The 23,202-nt window shown below is 46.3% G+C and overlaps 1 long non-coding RNA gene across 1 annotated transcript in view; it reads left to right on the top strand.

Annotated features, from left to right (window-relative positions):
* Window positions 1–23,202, top strand: part of LOC143781176 (uncharacterized) — a 59,509-nt gene that overhangs the window by 28,175 nt on the left and 8,132 nt on the right. The window contains exon 2 of the long non-coding RNA XR_013216604.1: window positions 2,265–2,381. This is a non-coding gene — a long non-coding RNA (uncharacterized LOC143781176). The remainder of the gene's footprint in view (window positions 1–2,264; window positions 2,382–23,202) is intronic.

Raw genomic sequence — 23,202 nt, 5'->3', positions numbered from 1 at the left:
AGGGCTTATTTTATGCATGCCGAGCTGACGTTTTTAATGATACCAGATTAGTGCAGATACGTTCTTTTGATCGCCCGTTATTACATTTTAATGCAATGTCATGGCGACCAAAAAAACGTAGTTCTGGAATTTCGATTTCTTTTCTCGCTACGTCATTTAGCGATGAGGTTAATCCTTTTTTTATTGATAGATCGGGCGGTCTAGAATCGGTTTGATTTTTTTTTTTTTTATTGTTTTATTTTGAATGGGGCGAAAGGGGGGTGATTTAAACTTTTATATTTTTTTTTATTTTTTTCATATTTTTTAAAACATTTTTTTTTACTTTTGCCATGCTTCAATAGCCTCCATGGGAGGCTAAAAGCTGGCACAACTCGATCGGCTCTGCTACATAGGAGCAATCCTCAGATCGCCCCTATGTAGTTGATTTTCTGCATTGCTATGAGCGCCGACCACAGGGTGGCGCTCACAGCAATCCGGCATCAATGACCATAGAGGTCTCAAAGAGACCTCTGGTTGTTATGCCAACGCATGGCTGACCCCGATCATGTGACCGGGGTCGGCGATGCGCTCATTTCCGGCCCGATGGCCGGAAGCGGCAGTTAAATGCCGCTGTCAACGTTTGACAGCGGCATTTAACTAGTTAATAGCGGTGGGTGAATCGCGATTCCACCCGCCGCTATTGCGGGCACATGTCAACTGTTGAAACAGCTGACATGCCCTGGCTTTGATGCGGGCTCACCACCGGAGCCCACATCAAAGCAGGGGATCTGACCTCCGCCATACTAGTACGGTGGAGGTCGGTAAGGGGTTAATAGATGCCAAGATTTAAGAGATACCCAAATTAGGATTGGTTGCCATTCATACTTGTCCCTAGACGTGCATTAAATAATGCAACTGATTGCACTTGCCCTAGTTTAGACAGATAAATTATTAACTGTGTATTGTGCAGTGATTAAATGGTATGTGTGTTACAAAGGAATCACCTATATGCAAGTTATATATCCCTATTGAGACCAATGGGCAAACGCACACAATAATGTACCTCTAATATAATCAGGTTCAGCTGCCATATCTTAATATGTATACTTACCTTGTAATGTCTTCACATCTTGTTCCATCCAGATGTGTCCGGATCCCAGAGTTCCAAGCCGTGGAAGTTCACCGACCTCCATATTGGAACATCCAAGTGATGGGTGTCTCAGTATGGAAACTGCTGGTGGTAGCAGCCTCTTGCGTGGTACCACCAGCGGAACACCGTCGCACCACACACACACTGTATACGCCGTACGCACCACACAAACACACACTGTATATGCCATACGCACCACATTTTAAAAATTGTGTCTCGCCGTGTACGGAGCATGCCACATCTCCTTGGCAGGGGAGGAAGCAAAAGACAATACTGACATTACAGCAGGGGATCAAAGAGGATTCATTTTGTGAGGTAAGATATTTCACTGACTTTTTAAACAATATTTTACTTCACAAAATGTATCTGCGATCTCCTGCTGTAATGTCAGTGTTGTCTTCCGCTTCCTCCCATGCCCAGGAGCTGTATGTTCTGTACACAGTCAGACACAGACAATTTTCAAAATGAACATATGAAAGAGGACACACGGGGGAGACAGATCAAATGAGAGAACACATGAGGGAAGAAGACAGCAAAGTGGTGGAGAGAGAGAGCACACAAGGAGGAGAGCACATAGGGTACACAGGTCAAAGAAGAGATGACATGAGTGGAGAAGACAGCAGATGGGGGAGAGAGACAGAGCACAGAGGTGAGACAGCTCAAACGGAACAGCACATGAGGGGAGAACACAGGAAGGAGAAAGACAGCAGACAAGGGGGATAGCACATGGGGTAGACAGATCAAAGAAGAGATCACAGACTGGAGAAGTCAGCACATGGGGAAAGAGAGAGTGGATAGGTGGGTGAGCACATAGGGGGAGAGATTCTCAAAGCTGCAAATCCTGCCCCCATCATGACATTACCGCCCTCCCGATGCAAGAGCATCGGGCATCCATCTAGTATAGTTATATGTAACAAACGGATGCCAGTTTTTTCAAACCTTTGCTACCTGTGGTTGTTACCACTAGTTGTCCGCAGTAGTTAATAAAAGGGCAATGTTCAGTATATGTCCAGTATAGTCAACATATACGGTTGTAATATTGTACCATTTGTTGGTATAGGCAACCTTAACGGTTAATGGTACTATCCAATCAATATACTCCTATTACAAGGTAGTACCTGATGTTTCATCCTAGAGCCCAAGAGTATTTGGATTAGAGTCTCATCCTTGCTCCCAGTACAACGGTGCCCTGGCCCGCAGCCTCCCATCCGACAGATGGTGCCTGAAGAGGGAACTGTTGAGCAAGCAAGCTGTGAGTATATTCTGCTCTTAGAGCGCGGTGTAGCATGATGTCACTTTTCTAGTATGGATCGCAGTGCAGGCTAAACTTCTGACCAATCCGTTTCAGCCATTATATATAGTTAGGTCCATATATATTTGGACAGAGACATTTTTCTAATTTTGGTTATAGACATTACCACAATGAATTTTAAACAAAGCAATTCAGATGCAGTTGAAGTTCAGACTTTCAGCTTTCATTTAAGGGTATCCACATTAAAATTGGATGAAGGGTTTAGGAGTTTCAGCTTCTTAACATGTGCCACCCTGTTTTTAAAGGGACCAAAAGTAATTGTACAGATTAAATAATTTTAAATAAAATGTTCATTTTTAGTAGTTGGTTGAAAACCCTTTGTTGGCAATGACTGCCTGAAGTCTTGAACTCATGGACATCACCAGACGCTGTGTTTCCTCCTTTTTGATGCTCTGCCAGGCCTTCATTGCGGTGGTTTTCAGTTGCTGTTTGTTTATGGGCCTTTCTGTCTGAAGTTTAGTCTTTAACAAGTGAAATGCATGCTCAATTGGGTTGAGATCAGGTGACTGACTTGGCCATTAAAGAAAATTCCACTTCTTTGCTTTAATAAACTCTTGGGTTGCTTTGGCTTTATGTTTTGGATCATTGTCCATCTGTAGTATGAAACGACGACCAATCAGTTTTGCTGCATTTGGCTGGATCTGAGCACACAGTATGGCTCTGAATACCTCAGAATTCATTCCGCTGCTTCTTTCCTGTGTTACATCATCAATAAACACTAGTGATCCAGTGCCACTGGCAGCCATGCATGCCCAAGCCATCACACTGCCTTCGCCGTGTTTTACAGATAATGTGGTATGCTTTGGATCATGAGCTGTACCACGCCTTCACCATACTTTTCTCTTTCCATCATTCTGGTAGAGGTTGATCTTGGTTTCATCTGTCCAAAGAATGTTCTTCCAGAACTGTGCTGGCTTTTTTATATGTTTTTCAGCAAAGTCCAGTCTAGCCTTTTTATTCTTGATGCTTATGAGTGGCTTGCACCGTGCAGTGAACCCTCTGTATTTACTGTCATGCAGTCTTCTCTTTATGGTAGATTTGGATATTGATACGCCTACCTCCTAGAGAGTGTTGTTCACTTGGTTGGCTGTTGTGAAGGGGTTTCTCTTCACCATGGAGATTATTCTACGATCATCCACCACTGTTATCTTCCTTGGGTGCCCAGGTCTTTTTGCATTGATGAGTTCACCAGTGCTTTCTTTCTTTCTCAGGATGTACCAAACTGTAGATTTTGCCACTCCTAATATTGTAGCAATTTCTCGGATGGGTTTTTTCTGTTTTCGCAGCTTAAGGATGGCTTGTTTCACCTGCATGGAGAGCTCCTTTGACCGCATGTTTACTTCACAGCAAAACCTTCCAAATGCAAGCACCACACCTCAAATCAACTCCAGGCCTTTTATCTGCTTAATTGAGAATGACATAACGAAGGGATTGCCCACACCTGTCCATGAAATAGCCTTGGAGTCAATTGTCCAATTACTTTTGGTTCCTTTATAAACAGGGTGGCACATGTTAAGGAGCTGAAACTCCTAAACCCTTCATCCAATTTTAATGTGGATACCCTCAAATGAAAGCTGAAAGTCTGAACTTCATCTGCATCTGAATAGTTTTGTTTAAAATTCATTGTGGTAATGTCTATAACCAACATTAGAAAAATGTCTCTGTCCAAATATATATGGACCTAACTGTAGCTCCAGCAGTATGACAACACCTGTATGTGCTCTGGTTATTAAAGGGAACCTGTCACCCCGTTTTTTTGGTATGAGATAAAAATAGTTAAATAGGGCCTGAGCTGTGCATTACAACAGTGTATTTTGTGGACCCCGATTCCCCACCTATGCTGCCGAAATACGTTATTCCATTGGTGGTCGATGGGCGCGGCCATCTTGCTTTGGCCGCGCGTGCGCAGAAGCGGCGCTCTGCTGGCCGCGGCTTCAGGAAAATGGCCGCGGGCATCCGCGCGTGCGCAGATGGCTATCGCGGCGGCCATTTTCGTGAAGCCGAGATGCGAACTCTGCTTCACGAAAATGGCCGCCGCGATAGCCATCTGCGCACGCGCAGATGCCCGCGGCCATTTTCCTGAAGCCGCGGCCAGCAGAGCGCCGCTTCTGCGCACGCGCGGCCAAAGCAAGATGGCCGCGCCCACCGACCACCAATGGAATAACGGACATCGCTGCTATTTTCACACCCCTGTGCAGGATTCGGGACCTTGGACATGCGCACACCACTACGCCACCAACGGAAAACTACGCAAGATCTGGGGGAAGACACCATGCCCATCTGACCAGACCAGCCTGATTGACAGGCGAAAACGACTACTTTGGTAACGTATTTCGGCAGCATAGGTGGGGAATCGGGGTCCACAAACTACACTATTGTAATGCACAGCTCAGGCCCTATTTAACAGTATTTTTATCTCATACCGAAAAAACGAGGTGACAGGTTCCCTTTAAGTTTTTGTTGTAATGCAAATAGATCAATTTTACTATTTAACTCCTTAGGTTTCAAAGTGTTTACTGGTTATTCAAAAATCCATTGGCTCTTAACCCTTGACATATGTTTAATGTAATTGTCCTCTCGCCAACATTCTTGTACCTTTTGTATTCTCCATATTTGTGTACCATTAGATGAGTCCCCGTGTTGGTCAGCATAATGTTTTGATAAGGGCAGGTCTTGGGATTTCTTTTTTATATTGTGCAAATGTTCACCTATTCATTTTATCATGGGGCATTTTGCCCTGCCTACATATCTTTTATTGCATGTACATACTGTACAGTACAAGTAGTGCTGTATGTAGTGTAGTCCCAAATAATAACTTTATCATCTCCTTTATTAAATTCCTTTCTTTTTTGGGGACGCAGTTGGCGACCACCTTTACATTTATTGCACGGGTAAAAGTCAGCTGATTGGGAATAATGTATCATTCCTTATATTTATGAGGGGTTCCTGTACTGTTGTAGAAATTTCAATTTTCAAATTTCCAATATTTCTAGCTTTTCTATAAATAAATTTAGGGTAGGCTGGTAGATATTCAACTGTAATTTTATCTTCTCACAATGTATTCCAGTGTTTTGAGACAATCTAGCTCAATATTTTTGAGTTGGCATTTTACTGCAAGATTATAGGTATATCCTCTTTGTTTATTTCTTCTCCTTGTTTATGTTGGAAGTCTCTTAACCCCTTAGTGACAGAGCCAATTTGGTACTTAATGACCGAGCCAATTTTTACAATTCTGACCAGTGTCACTTTATGAGGTTATAACTCTGGAACGCTTTATCGGATCCCGCTGATTCTGAGATTGTTTTTTCGTGACATGTTGTACTTCAAGTTAGTGGTAACATTTCTTCGATATTACTTGCGATTATTTATGAAAAAAATGGAAATATGGCGAAAATTTTTAAAATTTTGCAATTTTCAAACTTTGTATTTTTATGCCCTTAAATCAGAGAGATATGTCACAAAAAATAGTTAATAAATAACATTTCTCACATGTCTACTTTACATCAGCACAATTTTGGAAACAATTTTTTTTTTTGTTAGGGAGTTATAAGGGTTAAAAGTTGACCAGCAATTTCTCATTTTTACAACACCATGTTTTTTTTAGGGACCACATCACCTTTGAAGTGATTTTGAGGGGTCTATATGATAGAAAATAACCAAGTGTGACACCATTCTAAAAACTGCACCCCTCAAGCTGCTCAAAACCACATTCAAGAAGTTTATTAACCCTTTACGTACTTCACAGGAACTAAAACAATGTGGAAGAAAAAAATTAACATTTTACTTTTTTTTGCAAACATTTTACTTCAGAACCATTTTTTTTAATTTTCACAAGTGTAAAAACAGAAATTTAACCACAAATTTTGTTGTGCAATTTTTCCTGAGTACGCCGATACCCCATATGTGGAGGTAAACCACTGTTTGGGCGCACCGCAGAGCTTGGAAGTGAAGGAGCACCGTTTGACTGTTTCAATGCAGAATTGGCTGGAATTGAGATCGGACGCCATGTCGCGTTTGGAGAGCCCCTAATGTGCCTAAACAGTGGAAACCCCCCACAAGTGACACCATTTTGGAAACTAGACCCCCCAAGGAACTTATCTAGATGTGTGGTGAGCACTTTGAACCCCCAAGTGCTTCACAGAAGTTTATAACGTAGAGCCGTGAAAATAAAAAATCGCATTTGTTTTCACAAAAATGATTTTTTCGCCCACAAATTCTTATTTTCACAAGGGTAACAGGAGAAATTAGACCACAAAAGTTGTTGTGCAATTTCTCCTGAGTACGTCGATACCCCATATGTGGAGGTAAACCACTGTTTGGGCGCACCGCAGAGCTTGGAAGTGAAGGAGCACCGTTTGACTTTTTCAATGCAGAATTGGCTGGAATTGAGATCGGATGCCATGTCGCGTTTGGAGAGTCCCTGATGTGCCTAAACAGTGGAAACCCCCCACAAGTGATACCATTTTGGAAACTAGACCCCCCAAGGAACTTATCTAGATGTGTGGTGAGCACTTTGAACCCCCAAGTGCTTCACAGAAGTTTATAACGTAGAGCCGTGAAAATAAAAAATCTCATTTTTTCTACAAAAATGATCTTTTTGCCCCCAAATTTTTATTTTCACAAGGGTAACGGGAGAAATTAGACCACAAAAGTTGTTGTGCAATTTCTCCTGAGTACGTCGATACCCCATATATGGGGGTAAACCACTGTTTGGGCGCACCGCAGAGCTTGGAAGTGAAGGAGCACCGTTTGACTTTTTCAATGCAGAATTGGCTGGAATTGAGATCGGATGCCATGTCGCGTTTGGAGAGTCCCTGATGTGCCTAAACAGTGGAAACCCCCCACAAGTGATACCATTTTGGAAACTAGACCCCCCAAGGAACTTATCTAGATGTGTGGTGAGCACTTTGAACCCCCAAGTGCTTCACAGAAGTTTATAACGTAGAGCCGTGAAAATAAAAAATCTCATTTTTTCTACAAAAATGATCTTTTTGCCCCCAAATTTTTATTTTCACAAGGGTAACAGGAGAAATTAGACCACAAAAGTTGTTTTGCAATTTCTCCTGAGTACGTCGATACCCCATATATGGGGGTAAACCACTGTTTGGGCGCACCGCAGAGCTTGGAAGAGAAGGAGTGTCGTTTTACTTTTTCAATGTAGAATTGGCTGGAATTGAGATCGGACGCCATGTCACATTTGGAGAGCCGCTGATGTGCCTAAACAGTAGAGACCCCCCACATATGACACCATTTTGGAAACTAGACCCCTTAAGGAACTTATCTAGATGTGTGGTGAGCACTTTAAACCCCCAGGTGCTTCACAGAAGTTTATAACGTAGAGCCGTGAAAATAAAAAAATCGCATTTTTTCTACAAAAATGATCTTTTTGCCTCCAAATTTTTATTTTACCAAGGGTAACAGGAGAAAATGGACCCCAGAAGCTGTTGTACAATTTGTCTTGAGTACGCCGACACCCCATATGTGGGGGTAAACCACTGTTTGGGCGCATGGCTGAGCTCGGAAGCAAAGGAGCGCCATTTGACTTTTCAATGCAAAATTGACTGGAATTGAGATCGGACGCCATGTCGCGTTTGGAGAGCCCCTGATGTGCCTAAACAGCAGAAACCCCCCAAAAGTGACCCCATTTTGGAAACTAGACCCCCCATGGAACTTATCTAGATGTGTAGTGAGAACTTTGAATGCCCAAGTGCATCACAGAAGTTTATAATGCAGAGTCGTGAAAATAAAAAATATATATTTTTTAACAATAAAGATTTTTTAGCCCCCAAGTTTTTATTTTCACAAGGGTAACAAGAGAAATTGGACCCCAAAAGTTGTTGTCCAATTTGTCCTGAGTATGCTGGTACCCCATATGTGGGGGTAAACCACTGTTTGGGCGCATGGCAGAGCTCGGAAGGGAAGGAGTGCCATTTTGGAATGCAGACTTTGATAGAATTGTCTGCGGGCGTTATGTTGCCTTTGCAGACCCCTAATGTACCTAAACAGTAGAAACCCCCAACAAGTGACCCCATTTTGGAAAATAGACCCCCCAAGGAACTTATCTAGATATGTGGTGAGAACTTTGAATGCCCAAGTGCTTCACAGAAGTTTATAATGCAGAGTAGTGAAAATAAAAAATATTTTTTTTCCCACAAAAAAGATTTTTTTAGCCCCCAAATTTTTATTTTCACAAGGGTAACAAGAGAAATTGGACCCCAAAAGTTGTTGTCCAATTTGTCCTGAGTATGCTGGTACCCCATATGTGGGGGTAAACCACTGTTTGGGCGCACGGCAGAGCTCGGAAGGGAAGGAGCGCCATTTTGCAATGCAGACTTTGATAGAATTGTCTGCGGGCGTTATGTTGCGTTTGCAGACCCCTAATGTACCTAAACAGTAGAAACCCCCACAAGTGACCAAATTTTGGAAACTAGACCCCCTAAGGAACTTATCTAGATATGTGGTGAGAACTTTGAAAGCTCAAGTGCTTCACAGAAATTTATAATGCAGAGTAGTGAAAATAAAAAAATATATTTTTTTCCAACAAAAAAGATTTTTAGCCCTCAAGTTTTTATTTTCACAAGGGTAACAGGAGAAATTGGACCCCAAAAGTTGTTGTCCAATTTATCCCGAGTACGCTGATCCCCCATATGTGGGGGTAAACCACTGTTTGGGCGCACGGCAGAGCTCAGAAGGGAGGGAGTACCATTTGACTTTTTTAGCGCAAAATTGGCTGTCGTGTTTGGAGACCCCCTGATGTACCTAAACAGTGGAAACCCCCCAATTCTAACTCCAACCCTAACCCCAACACAGCCCTAACCCTAATCTCAACCCGATCCATAATCCTAATCACAACCCTAACGATAATCACAACCCTAACCCCAAAACAGCCCTAATCTCAACCCTAACCATAACCCTAATCAAAACCCTAAATCCAACACACCCCTAACCCTAATCCCAACCGACGCAAGTGTGAAAGAAGCCTTAGGCTACTTTCAGACATAGCGCATTTTTGAGCGCTATTTTGCGGGCGCTTTTCAAAAATGTGCAATGTCATTTTCGTCTGCCGGCAAAGTGAATGAGAAATTCACTTTGCCGTTCAGACACACCGCAAAAAAACGCGGCGCTTTTGTCTGCAAACACGCCGGCGTATAAAGAATTGACATGTCAATTCTTTACGCAGCGGCGTGTCTGCGTATCCCCCTAGGGCCCCATATTACCTTCCACACACAGCGCCTTTGTCCTGGGTGTCGGCGTCTTTGTACGGAGGGGTTGACACCCAGGACCGGACGTGACGTCGGACAGGAAGAGGGAAGCCCCCGCCCCCCAGTGAAGCAGCATGGAGTCCTTCTGTGTGTGTGTGTGTGCGTGTGTGTGCGTGTGTGTGCGTGTGTGTGTCCCCATGCGACGCTAGTGCCACCATTGTGCTAAGTCGCCGTATGGGACTACTACTCCCATCCGGTATTAGGATGGGAGAGTTGTCCCTGTGTCCGGCGACTTAGCACAATTGTAAAGTTACACAAAACACCTACACACAATACACATACATGACACACAGTACATACAACATATAACAGAGTATATACTCACCAACAGCACACTGGTAGGCGAAGCCTTCGATCCTCCAGGAAAAAATCCAAAAATAATAAACCAAATTCATACTCCCTGTCCGCAGAATCCATAAAACGAGTGTCCCACGCCGATCGGCTGCTCTCCGGCGATACACTGCCAGGAGCGAAGCTCCTAGCAGTGTATCGCGTACTGTTCCGGAGTTCAATGTCTCCGGCGTCTCGGTTAACAGCAGTACAGCTGCGTTGAACTTTCCCACGCAGCACTGCCGTTAAGCGAGAGTGCCGGGGTCAATGACCGCCGGTAAACTCGCTCGCGCATGCGCAATGACACACCGACAGGAACTATGGCTCCTGTCAGTGTGTTGCTGCAGCCGTGGAGAGCAGACATATCTCTGGATGTGTCTGTTCTCCATGGAAAATCTTGATACGTGGCACTTAAATATGTGGCAATTAAATACGTGACACGTGGCACTTATACGTGATACGTGTCACTTAAATACGTGGCACTGAAATACGTGATACGTGGCACTTTGATACGTGGCACGTGTCTCTTAAATACGTGGCACGTGAAACTGAAAGATGTGGCACGTGGCACTTTGATACGTGGCACGTGGCACTTTGATACGTGGCACGTGGCACTGAAATATGTGGCACGTGGCACTTTGATACGTGGCACGTGGCACTTTGATACGTGGCACGTGGCACTTTGATACGTGGCACTGAAATGTGTGGCACGTGGCACTTTGATACGTGGCACGTGGCACTTAAATACGTGGCACGTGGCACTGAAATATGTGGCACGTGGCACTTTGATACGTGGCACGTGTCTCTTAAATACGTGGCACGTGGCACTGAAAGATGTGGCACGTGGCACTTTGATACGTGGCACGTGGCACTTTGATACGTGGCACGTGGCACTGAAATATGTGGCACGTGGCACTTTGATACGTGGCACGTGGCACTTTGATACGTGGCACTTTGATACGTGGCACGTGGCACTTTGATACGTGGCACGTGGCACTTTGATACGTGGCACTGAAATATGTGGCACGTGGCACTTTGATACGTGGCACGTGTCACTTAAATACGTGGCACGTGGCACTGAAATATGTGGGACACGTTGCACAAAAAAGTTACATGTAGTTTTTTTTGTGTCGACGGTCCGCCGAAGCACGACGCATCCGTCGCACGACGGATGCGACATGTGGCAATCCGTCGCAATGCGTCGCTAATGCAAGCCAATGGAGAAAAAACGCATCCTGCAAGCACTTTTGCAGGATGCGTTTTTTCTCCAACGACGCATTGCGACGGAAGCCAAAAAACGCTAGTGTGAAAGTAGCCTAACCCTAGCCCTAACCCTAACCCTAAATTTAGCCCCAACCCTAACCCTAACCCTAACCCTAACTCTAACTCTAACCCTAACCCTAACCCTAACCCTAATTTTAGCCCCAACTTGTCTTCTCCTGCCGGCCGGCAGATGGCAGCAGATGGCGGGCGCACTGCGCATGCGCCCGCCATGATGAAAAAGCCGGCTGGCAGGAGAAGACAGAAGAGGACCCAGGGACCCCGGGTGAGTATGATAGGGTCCCCGAATCCCCCTATTTCTCTGTCCTCTGATGTGCGATCACATCAGAGGACAGAGAAATAACTGATCGCTTTTTTTTTTTTTTTTTTTTTTGCGGTCGCCGGTAAACTGTTAATTACCGGCGATCGCAAAGCAGGGGTCGGTGCAAATCGACCCCGATCATGTTCTTTGGGGTCTCGGCTACCCCCGGCAGCCGAGACCCCAAAGAACATCCGGGTGCCGGGCGGCGGGCGCACTGCGCGTGCGCCCGCCATTTTTTCCCGGAAAAAAGATGGCGGCGCCCATGGGGAGACACGAGGAGCACCGGGGGAGGTAGGTAAGTATTGGGGGGCTATTGGGGGCCATCGGGGACCACATTTCTCTGTCCTCCGATGTGCGATCACATCGGAGGACAGAGAAATTAAACGGCAAATCGCGTTTTTTTTTTTTTTGTTGCGACCGCCGGTAAACGGTTAATTACCGGCGATCGCAACTCGGGGGTCGGTAAAAACCCCCCGAATCATGTTCTCTGGGGTCTCGGCTACCCTCGGCAACCGAGACCCCAGAGAAAATCCGACTCTGGGGGGCGCTATTCACTTTTTCCACAGCGCCGTTAATTAACGGCGCTGTGGTTTAAGTACCCTTAGCGGCCGCCGTTAAAATGCGTATCGGCGGTCGTTAAGGGGTTAAAAGGTCCGACCGTGGAAGAATTTTGATGTTTGATTAGACATCTTATATAAACACTGGGTCATAACCCTTCTCACTAAATTTCTTAGTTAGATCCTGAGCCTCAATATCATATCAAGTTTCCCAACCAGTGGTCATTTACTGTATATACTCGAGTATAAGCTGAGATTTTCAGCCCATTTTTTTAGGCTAAAAGTGCCCCTCTACTCGAGTCATTGTCCCAGGGGTCGGCGGGGGAGCGGCGGCTGTCACATCATACTCACCTCATGGAGCAGTCCCTGCTTCTCAGATTGTCTCTGATGCAGGCAGCTTGTTCCTGTGTTCAGCGGTCACGTGGTATCCCTCATTAAAGTAATGAATATGGAAGCGACTCCACTCCCATAGGGGTGGAGCGCATATTCATTACTTTAATGAGAGTTACCATGTGAGCGGTGAACACAGGAACAAGCTGCTGACGCCAGAGACCATTGCATCAGTGAAGCAGGGACCGCGCCAGGAGGGGGTGAGTATGACGGGGGAGGGTGAGCCATGCAATATTCACCTGTCCCAGTTCCACCGTCAGGCTCCGTCTTCCGTGTCCTCTGGCTGTGACAGAGGGTCAGAGGGTGCGATAACGTGGTTAGTGCGCGCCCTCTGCCTGAAGTCGCTGCAGAGACCCGGAAGACACAGCGCCGTGCGGCGGTGGAACAGGGACAGGTGAATATCGCAAGTGCCGGGGGCCTGAGAGACGAGAAGTGAGTATGTCATTTTTTTTTTTTATCGTAGCAACAGCATTTGAGGCATAATATGCTATGGAGCATCTTATGGGGCCATCAACCTTTGTGCAGCATTATATGGGGCATAATCTATGGAGCATCTTATGAGGCCATCAAGCTTTATGCAGCATTATATGGGGCATAATATTCTATGGAGCATTTTATGGGGCCATCATTAACCTTTTATGCATCATTATATAGGGCATATTTTAATATGGAGCATGTTATGAGGCCCATCATGAACTTTATGGAGCATTATATGGTAGCATCTTAAGGGGTGCACGCGTGTGGGGTCAGGCACACGCATTCCTGCAGCAAAGCATTACGCAGCTAAGCATAAAGACGCCGCAGTTATTTCAACGGCTGGGAATTAATATCCATCTCTCTTCATACAGGTACAAACATTTCTACTCGCTGTTATCTGCTGCCTACCATCCTGCAACCTTCCCCTTTAATGGTACAAACATCTCTACTTGCTGTTATCTGCTGCCTACCATCCTGCAACCTTCCCCTTTAACCCCTTCATGACCCAGCCTATTTTGGCCTTAATGACCTTGCCGTTTTTTGCAATTCTGACCAGTGTCCCTTTATGAGGTAATAACTCAGGAACGCTTCAACGGATCCTAGCGATTCTGAGATTGTTTTTTCGTGACATATTGGGCTTCATGTTAGTGGTAAATTTAGGTCGATAATTTTTGAGTTTATTTGTGAAAAAAACGGAAATGTGGCAAAAAATTTGAAAATTTCGCAATTTTCACATTTTGAATTTTTATTCTGTTAAACCAGAGAGTTATGTGACACAAAATAGTTAATAAATAACGTTTCCCACATGTCTACTTTACATCAGCACAATTTTGGAAACAATTTTTTTTTTTGCTAGGAAGTTATAAGGGTTAAAATTTGACCAGTGATTTCTCATTTTTACAACAAAATTTACAAAACCATTTTTTTTAGGGACCACCTCACATTTGAAGTCATTTTGAGGGTTCTATATGGCTGAAAATACCCAAAAGTGACACCATTCTAAAAACTGCACCCCTCAAGGTGCTCAAAACCACATTCAAGAAGTTTATTAACCCTTCAGGTGTTTCACAGCAGCAGAAGCAACATGGAAGTAAAAAATGAACATTTAACTTTTTAGTCACAAAAATGATCTTTTAGCAACAATTTTTTTATTTTCCCAAGGGTAAAAGGAGAAACTGGACCAGGGACGTTGTTGTCCAATTTGTCCTGAGTACGCTGATACCTCATATGTGGGGGTAAACCACTGTTTGGGCGCACGGCAGGGCTCGGAAGGGAAGGAGCGCCATTTGACTTTTTTAATGAAAAATTGGCTCCAATCTTTAGCGGACACCATGTCGCGTTTGGAGAGCCCCCGTGTGCCTAAACATTGGAGCTCCCCCACAAGTGACCACATTTTGGAAACTAGACCCCCCAAGGAACTTATCTAGAAGCATAGTGAGCACTTTAAACCCCCAGGTGCTTCACAAATTGATCCGTAAAAATGAAAAAGTACTTTTTTTTCACAAAAAAATTATTTTAGCCTCAATTTTTTCATTTTCACATGGGCAACAGGATAAAATGGATCCTAAATTTTGTTGGGCAATTTCTCCTGAGTACACCAATACCTCACATGTGGGGGTAAACCACTGTTTGGGCACATGGTAAGGCTCGGAAGAGAAGGAGCGCCATTTGACTTTTTGAATGGAAAATTATCTCCATCGTTAGCGGACACCATGTCGCGTTTGGAAAGCTCCTGTGTGCCTAAACATTGGAGCTCCTCCACAAGTGACCCCATTTTGGAAACTAGACCCCCCAAGGAACTCATCCAGAGGCATAGTGAGCACTTTAAACCCCCAGGTGCTTCACAAATTGATCCGCAAAAATGAAAAAGTACTTTTTTTTCACACAAAATTTCTTTTAGCCTCAATTCTTTCATTTTCACATGGGCAACAGGATAAAATGGATCCTAAAATTTGTTGAGCAATTTCTCCTGAGTATGCCGATACCTCATATGTGGGGGTAAACCACTGTTTGGGTGCACGGCAAGGCTCGGAAGGGGAGGCGTGCCATTTGACTTTTTGAATGGAAAATTAGCTCCAATCGTTAGCGGACACCATGTCGCGTTTGGAGAGCCCCTGTGTGCCTAAACATTGGAGCTCCCCTACAAGTGACCCCATTTTGGAAACTAGACACCGCAAGAAACTTATCTAGATGCATAGTGAGCACTTATAACCCCCAGGTGCTTCACAGAAGTTTATAACGCAGAGCCGTGAAAATAAAAAAATAATTTTTCTTTCCTCAAAAATGATTTTTAGCCCAGAATTTTTTATTTTCCCAAGGGTAATAGGAGAAATTGGACCCCAAATGTTTTTGTCCAGTTTGTTCTGAGTACGATGATACCCCATATGTGGGGGTAAACCACTGTTTGGGCGCACGGCAGGGCTCGGAAGGGAAGGCACGCCATTTGGCTTTTTGAATGGAAAATTAGCTCCAATCATTAGCGGACACCATGTCGCGTTTGGAGAGCCCCTGTGTGCCTAAACATTGGAGCTCCCGCACAAGTGACCCCATTTTGGAAACTAGACCTCCCAAGGAACTAATCTAGATGTGTGGTGAGCACTTTGAACCCCCAAGTGCTTCACAGAAGTTTATAACGCAGAGCCATGAAAATAAAAAATAATTTTTCTTTTCTCAAAAATGATTTTTTAGCCCACAATTTTTTATTTTCCCAAGGGTAACAGGAGAAATTGGACCCCAAAAGTTGTTGTCCAGTTTCTCCTGAGTACGCTGATACCCCATATGTGGGGGTAAACCACTGTTTTGGCACACGTCAGGGTTCGGAAGGGAAGTAGTGACGTTTTGAAATGCAGACTTTGATGGAATGCTCTGCGGGCGTCAGGTTGCGTTTGCAGAGCCCCTGATGTGCCTAAACAGTAGGAACTCCCCACAATTGACTCCATTTTGGAAACTAGACCCCCAAGGGAACTTATCTAGATGTGTAGTGAGCACTTTGAACCCCCAAGTGCTTCACAGAAGTTTATAACGCAGAGCCGTGAAAATAAAAAATGTGTTTCCTTTCCTCAAAAATATTTTTTTAGCCCAGAATGTTTTTATTTTTGCAAGAGTAACAGGAGAAATTGGACCCCAAAAGTTGTTGTCCAGTTTCTCCTGAGTACGCTGATACCCCATATGTGGGGGTAAACCACTGTTTTGGCACACGTCGGGGTTCGGAAGGGAAGTAGTGACGTTTTGAAATGCAGACTTTGATGGAATGCTCTGCGGGCGTCAGGTTGCGTTTGCAGAGCCCCTGATATGCCTAAACAGTAGAAACCCCCCACAAGTGACCCCATTTTGGAAACTAGACCCCCCAAGGAACTTATCTAGATGTGTGGTGAGCACGTTCAACCCCCAAGTGCTTCACAGAAGTTTACAACGCAGAGCCGTGAAAATAAAAAATCATTTTTCTTTCCTCAAAAAAGATGATTTAGCAAGCAATTTTTTATTTTCACAAGGGTAACAGGAGAATTTGGACCCCAATATTTGTTGCCCAGTTTGTTGTGAGTACGCTGATACCCCATATGTGGGGGTAAACCACTGTTTTGGCACACGTCGGGGTTCGGAAGGGAAGTAGTGACGTTTTGAAATGCAGACTTTGATGGAATGCTCTGCGGGCGTCAGGTTGCGTTTGCAGAGCCCCTGATATGCCTAAACAGTAGAAACCCCCCACAAGTGACCCCATTTTGGAAACTAGACCCCCCAAGGAACTTATCTAGATGTGTGGTGAGCACGTTCAACCCCCAAGTGCTTCACAGAAGTTTACAACGCAGAGCCGTGAAAATAAAAAATCATTTTTCTTTCCTCAAAAAAGATGTTTTAGCAAGCAATTTTTTATTTTCACAAGGGTAACAGGAGAATTTGGACCCCAATATTTGTTGCCCAGTTTGTTGTGAGTACGCTGATACCCCATATGTGGGGGTAAACCACTGTTTGGGCACACGTCAGGGCTCGGAAGGGAAGTAGTGACATTTGAAATGCAGACTTTGATGGAATGGTCTGCGGGCGTCACATTGCATTTGCAGAGCCCCTGATGTACCTAAACAGTAGAAACACCCCACAAGTGACCCCATTTTGGAAACTAGACCCCCGAAGGAACTTATCTAGATGTGTGGTGAGCACTTTCAACCCCCAAGTGCTTCACAGAAGTTTATAACGCAGAGCTGTGAAAATAAAAAATAATTGTTCTTTCCTCAAAAATTATGTTTTAGCAAATAATTTTTTATTTTTGCAAGGGTAACAGGAGAAATTAGACCCCAGCAGTTGTTGCCCAGTTTGTCCTGAGTACGCTGGTACCCCAAATGTGGGGGTAAACCACTGTTTGGGCGCACGTCGGGGCTTGGAAGGGCGGGAGCACCATTTGACTTTTTGAACGCAAGATTGGCTGGAATCAATGGTGGCGCCATGTTGCGTTTGGAGACCCCTGATGTGCCTAAACAGTGGAAACCCCTCAATTCTAACTTCAACACTAACCCCAACACACCCCTAATCCTAATCCCAACTGTAGCCATAACCCTAATCACAACCTTAACCCCAACACACCCCTAACCACAACCCTAACCGCAACACACCCGTAACCCTAATTCCAACCCTAATCCTAACCCTAATCCCAACCGTAACCCTAATCCCAACCCTAACCACAACTGTAACCCCAACACACCCCTAACCCTATCCGTAACCCTAACCACAAGCCTAATCTTAACCCTATTTCAAACCCTAGCCCTAATTCCAACCCTAACTCTAATTCCAACCCTAACCCTAAGGCTATGTGCCCACGTTGCGGATTCGTGTGAGATTTTTCCTCATGATTTTTGAAAAATCTGCAGGTAAAAGGCACTGCGTTTTACCTGCGGATTTACAGCAGATTTCCAGTGTTTTTTTGTGCAGATTTCACCTGCGGATTCCTATTGAGGAACAGGTGTAAAACGCTGCGGAATCCGCACAAAGAATTGACATGCTGCGGAAAATACAACGCAGCGTTTCTGCACGGAATTTTCCGCACCATGGGCACAGCGGATTTGGTTTTCCTTAGGTGTACATGGTACTGTAAACCTGATGGAAAACTGCTTCGAATTCGCAGCGGCCAATCCGCTGCGGATCCGCGGCCAATCCGCTGCCAATCCGCTGCGGATCCGCGGCCAATCCGCTGCCAATCCGCTGCGGATCCGCGGCGGATCCGCGGCCGATCCGCTGCGGATCCGCGGCCGATCCGCTGCGGATCCGCGGCGGATCCGCTGCGGATCCGCGGCGGATCCGCTGCGGATCCGCTGCCGATCCGCTGCGGATCCGCTGCCGATCCGCTGCGGATCCGCTGCCGATCCGCTGCGGATCCGCTGCCGATCCGCTGCGGATCCGCGGCCGATCCGCTGCGGATCCGCGGCCGATCCGCTGCCGATCCGCTGCGGATCCGCGGCCGATCCGCTGCGGATCCGCTGCCGATCCGCTGCGGATCCGCTGCCGATCCGCTGCGGATCCGCTGCCGATCCGCTGCGGATCCGCTGCCGATCCGCTGCGGATCCGCTGCCGATCCGCTGCGGATCCGCTGCCGATCCGCTGCGGATCCCCTGCCGATCCGCTGCGGATCCGCGGCCGATCCGCGGCAGATCCGCGGCCGATCCGCTGCCGATCCGCTGCGGATCCGCGGCCGATCCGCTGCGGATCCGCTGCCGATCCGCTGCGGATCCGCTGCCGATCCGCTGCGGATCCGCTGCCGATCCGCTGCGGATCCGCTGCCGATCCGCTGCGGATCCGCGGCCGATCCGCTGCGGATCCGCGGCCGATCCGCTGCCGATCCGCTGCGGATCCGCGGCCGATCCGCTGCGGATCCGCGGCCGATCCGCTCTGTGTGCACATGCCATAACCCTACCCCTAACCCTACCCGTAACCCTAACCCTACCCCTAACCCTACCCCTAGTTCTAACCCTAGTTCTAACCCTAACCCTAGTGGAAAAAGAAAAAAAAATATTTTCTTTATTTTATTATTGTCCCTACCTATGGGGGTGATAAAGGGGGGGGTTTATTTATTATTTTTTTATTTTGATCGCTGTGATAGAACCTACCACAGCGATCAAAATGTACCTCTAATGAATCTGCCGGCCGGCGGGCGCACTGAGCATGTGCCCGCCATTTTGGAAGATGGCGGCGCCCATGATGGAGGCGGACGGGGACCGGGAGCCTCGGTAAGTATAAGGGGGGGGAGATCGGGGCACGGGGGGGGGCGTCGGAGCACGGGGGGGTGACATAGGAGCAGGGGGGGAGCGGGCAGGAGGACGGGGGAGCGGACAGCAGGACGGGGGAGCCGGCAGGCGGACGGAGGGGACCGGACCCTATAACGGAGCACTGGGGGGGCGATCGGTGGGGTGGGGGGGGGTCACATTAGTGTTTCCAGCCATGGCCGATGATATTGCAGCATCGGCCATGGCTGGATTGTAATATTTCACCAGTTTTTTAGGTGAAATATTACAAATCGCTCTGATTGGCAGTTTCACTTTCAACAGCCAATCAGAGCGATCGTAGCCACGGGGGGGGTGAAGCCACCCCCCCTGGGCTGAAGCACCACTCCCCCTCTCCCTGCAGATCGGGTAAAATAGGAGTTAACCCCTTCACCCGATCTGCAGGGACGCGATCATTCCATGACGCCACATAGGCGTCATGGGTCGGATTGGCACGGGTTTTCATGACGCCTATGTGGCGTCATGGGTCGGGAAGGGGTTAATGGTACAAAAATCTCTACTCGCTGCTATCTGTTGCCTACCATCCTGCAACCTTCCCCTTTAATGGTACAAACATCTCTACTCGCTGTTATCTGCTGCCTACCATCCTGCAACCTTCCCCTTTAATGGTACAAACATCTCTACTCGCTGTTATCTGCTGCCTACCATCCTGCAACCTTCCCCTTTAATGATCTTCCTTACCTGACCTATTTATCGCAATCAATGACATCATGCTTTCCCCCGTACCGGAAGTCCGCTGCCTCGGAGTAACCTTCGACTCTGCCCTGTCCTTCAAACCGCACATCCAAGCTCTTTCCACCTCCTGTCGCCGCCAGCTCAAAAATATCTCCAGAATCCGTCCTTTTCTCAACCGTCAATCTACTAAAATGCTTGCGCATGCCCTCATCATCTCCCGCCTTGACTACTGCAACATCCTTTTCTGCGGCCTCCCTGCTAACACCCTTGCACCTCTCCAGTCCATCCTTAACTCTGCTGCCTGACTAATTCATCTCTCTCCTCGCTACTCCTCTGCTTCCCCCCTCTGCAAATCTCTTCACTGGCTCCCATTCCCTCAGCGTATCCAGTTCAAATTACTAATACTGACCTACAAAGCCATCCATAACCTGTCTCCTCCATATATCTCTGAACTAATCTCCCGATATCTTCCCTCACGTAATCTCCGATCCTCCCAAGACCTCCTTCTCTCCTCCACACTTATTCGCTCCTCACCCAACCGCCTCCAAGACTTCTCCCGAATATCCCCCATCCTCTGGAATTCTTTGCCCCAATACTTCCGACTATCAACCACATTCGGATCCTTCAGACGGAACCTGAAAACCCATCTCTTCAGGAAAGCCTACAGCATGCACTGACCCCGCTGCCTCCTCATCACTACCGAAGCTACAGCCTCGCAAACACAGAGCTCCTGCAACCCTCAACCTACTGTCTCCTTCCCCATAATCCTGTAGAATGTAAGCCCGCAAGGGCAGGGTTCTTGCCCCTCTGTATCAGTCTGTCATTGTTAGTTTGTTTACTGTAAGTGATATCTGAAACTTGTATGTAACCCCTTCTCATGTACAACACCATGGAATCAATGGTGCTATATAAATAAATAATAAATAATATGGGGCGTATTTTGTATGGAGCATCTTATGGGGCCCATCATGAACTTTATGGAGCATTATATGAGGCTCCTAATTCAATATGGATATTCAAAAACACTTAACCTACTGATGTCTCAATCAATTTTACTTTTATTGGTATCTATTTTTATATTTGAAATTTACCAGTAGCTGCTGCATTTCCACCCTAGGCTTATACTCTAATCAGTAAGTTTTCCCAGTTTTTGTGGCAAAATTAGGGGTCTCGGCTTATACTCAATACTTATACTCGGGCGGCTTATACTCAAGTATATACAGTAATTACTTTGTAGACAGACGCATGTGCACAGGCTGATCAGCAATAGATCATTTTCTGTCCATATATTTCCATTGTTTACACAGACAATGTGTAGTGTAAATAAGTGTTAAACCATTTTAAGGGTATGTGTCCATGGGCCGGATTACATCCGGATTAGCTGCGGATTGAACGCTGCATACAGCCGCAGCGTTCAACCCGCAGCGTCCAGATGCTACAGCATAGTGGACGGGATTTTATGAAATCCCGTCTCCACTATGCGTGCGAACACGTATTCGGCGGCCCTGCGTTTACAGACATGCGGCGCGTCTTTTTAGAACTCAGCATGTCTGTTTACCTTGCGGCGATGCTCCGTCGCCGCAAGGTAAATAACATGGTCCTATGTATAGGGTGAGGAGAACACATCCGGAATCACCACGTGTACAGAAGGGGGTGGCTTTTGGGCGGAGCGGGTTTTCCCACCTTCAATCCGGACAGTGGACATGCACCCTAAGTGTCCAGGACAATATTCTGATGGAACAGTATCATTTAACTTGCAATTCTTTTTGTCTGAGAATTTGTTGCAGTATTTGGAAAGCATCTGATCAATAAGTGGTAGCTTATCTGAGCTCTGCGTTTATGACTATTGAGAGAACACCCTTTAAGAATTGTCTTTTAACCCCTTCACGACAGCCGATACACCTTTTAACGGTGGCAGTTAAGGGTACTTAAACCACAACGCCGTTAATTAATGGCGCTGTGGAAAAAGTGTATAGCGCCCCCCAGAGTCGGAATTTCTCTGGGGTCTCGGTGGCAGGCGCATGCACAGTGCTCCCGCCGGCCGGCACCCGGAAGATCTTTGGGGTTTCGGCTGCCGGGGTTAGCAGAGACCCCAAAGAACATGATCGGGGTCGGTTTTTACCGACCCCTGTTTTGTAATCACCGGTAAATAATCGTTTACCGATGACCACAAAAAGAAAAAAAAAGCGGCGTGCCATTCTCTGTCCTCTGATGTGATTGCACATCAGAGGACAGAAATAGGGTGATTCGGGGACCCTATTATGCTTATTGGTGTCTCTGGGTCCTCCTCCGTCCCCTCCTGGCCGCCGGCTTCTTCCTCCGGGAAGAAAATGGTGGGCGCATGCGCAGTGCACCCGCCATGATGTGCCGGCCGGCAGAGGAAGATTCTTCCTCTTGTTTTATTTTGGTCACTGTGAAATCCTATCACAGTGATCAAAATAAAAAAAAATAGTAAATAACCCCCCCTTATCACCCCCTTAGTTAGGAAAAAATGATAAAATATTTTTTTTTATGTATTTCTATTTTCCAATTAGGGTTAGGGTTAGGGTTAGGGCTAAAGTTAGGGTTGGGGCTAAAGTTAGGGTTAGGGCTAGGGTTAGGGTTGGTGCTAAAGTTGGAGTTAGGGTTGGGGCTAAAGTTAGGGCTAGGGTTGGGGCTAAAGTTAGGGTTAGGGTTGAGGCTAAAGTTAGGGTTAGGGTTGAGATTAGGGTTGGGATTAGGGTTTAAATTAGGGTTAGGGTTGGTATTAGGGTTAAGGTTGGCATTAGGGTTACGTTTGGGATTAGGGTTAGGTTTGGGGTTAGGGTTAGGTTTGAGGTTAGGGTTGAGATTATGATTAGGGGTATGTTGGGCTTAGGGATTTGATTAGGGTTAGGGTTGGGATTAGGGTTAGGGGTGTTTTGGCATTAGGGTTGTGATTAGGGTTATGGTTAGGGTTGGGATTAGGGTTAGGGGTGTTTTGGGGTTAGGGTTTTGATTAGGGTTTTGCATTGGGTTGGGATTAGCATTAGGGGTGCGTTGGGGTTACGGCTGGAGTTAGACTTGGGGGTTTCTACTGTTTAGGTACATCAGGGGGTTTCCAAACGCGACAGCCAATTTTGCGTTCAAAAAGTCAATTGGTGCTCCCTGCCTTCTGAGCTCTGCCGTGCGCCCAAACAGTGGTTTACCCCCACATATGGGGTATCAGCGTACTCAGGACTGATTTGATAACATCTTTTGGGA

Source organism: Ranitomeya variabilis, chromosome 6, assembly GCF_051348905.1.
Source record: "Ranitomeya variabilis isolate aRanVar5 chromosome 6, aRanVar5.hap1, whole genome shotgun sequence".
NCBI classification, from domain to species: Eukaryota; Metazoa; Chordata; class Amphibia; order Anura; family Dendrobatidae; genus Ranitomeya; species Ranitomeya variabilis.
This window is presented reverse-complemented; position numbering and strand designations above follow the sequence as displayed.